The 1,041-nt window shown below is 32.4% G+C and overlaps 1 pseudogene; it reads right to left on the bottom strand.

The window, feature by feature from the left end:
- Positions 1 to 674: 674 nt before the first annotated feature.
- LOC144237346 (U2 spliceosomal RNA) lies at positions 675 to 815 on the bottom strand (annotated as a pseudogene).
- Positions 816 to 1,041: the final 226 nt, after the last annotated feature.

The raw sequence follows: 1,041 nt of genomic DNA, 5'->3' as shown, positions 1-1,041 counted from the left end.
TAAGAGCTGTCTACTCCCTTTTCTACCTCACAAAGTGCAAGGATACTGAGGTATTTATTTTCCTTCCAATGCCCTCAACATATTTTGGAACAGTGTGTGCCTAGGAGATATGGTCTGAGCACCAACAGCATCTGCTACAGAGCTCAATTCCTGCTGTACAAGTTCTTTTTCATTTCACTCCATTTAAAAGTGATCCTATAAAGGAGTCAGTCACCCTGCACATTTTATCACATTTATTTGTTCTTAATCATTACCTACCACTCATGTTGTATTGATCTTTCTAAATAGGCATATCATATTTTTTTGGTTTTGAGTGCTACTTAATTCTTAAGGATTTCCTTCAAGATCTGCTTTTCACAGTACAAATCAAGTATCCCAAAAGTAACCAAATATTTCATATATCATATTTTCTCCTGTGGAGAAACTATGTAGTATTGTTTATGAAAATTACCAAGCATTAATTATAAACTGCCTAATTAATGACTAATCAGCTCTATTTGAGATTTTATTTCTAAACAAGAGTGTAAATCACTATATATTTTTTTTAGTACAGGGATTCTTGTAAGGTTTAGGATCTGCACCAGAAATGTAATTAGAAAATATGCAGTTCTGTAAAGTTAGGAGGAAAAATTAAACACCATAATGTCATAAATATATTGGAATAAGAATAAACATATGAATGCATGCACAATTTAATACAAAGCTTTCAGTAGAAAACTACCACCAAGAAACAACTTTGAGTCTCAACCTTTCTATTTTTAAACTGATAAGAACAGATACTACACTTGATCTTAGCTAAAAGGCCAAGAAGTGATCAACCTTTCTATTTTTAACAGTATAGTGCCAACTATTTAAAGAAGGGTTTTATGAAAGAGGTATATATGAAAGTAAATAAGAAAGAGAGTGAGGTCAGCAGTTTATAATATTTCCATGCTCTCAACATACTCCATACTCAGGGAACGTAAATATCTGGGAGCAAACAAAATGACAAATAATATAAAAATGCACTGCAACAAGATCCTGCACATATCTTTCCATTCA

The sequence above is a fragment of the Crocuta crocuta genome, unplaced genomic scaffold, assembly GCF_008692635.1.
Source record: "Crocuta crocuta isolate KB4526 unplaced genomic scaffold, BGI_CrCroc_1.0 scaffold312, whole genome shotgun sequence".
Taxonomy (NCBI): Eukaryota; Metazoa; Chordata; class Mammalia; order Carnivora; family Hyaenidae; genus Crocuta; species Crocuta crocuta.
The sequence above is the reverse complement of the archived record's forward strand: the minus strand, read 5'-3'. Positions and strand labels throughout refer to the sequence as shown.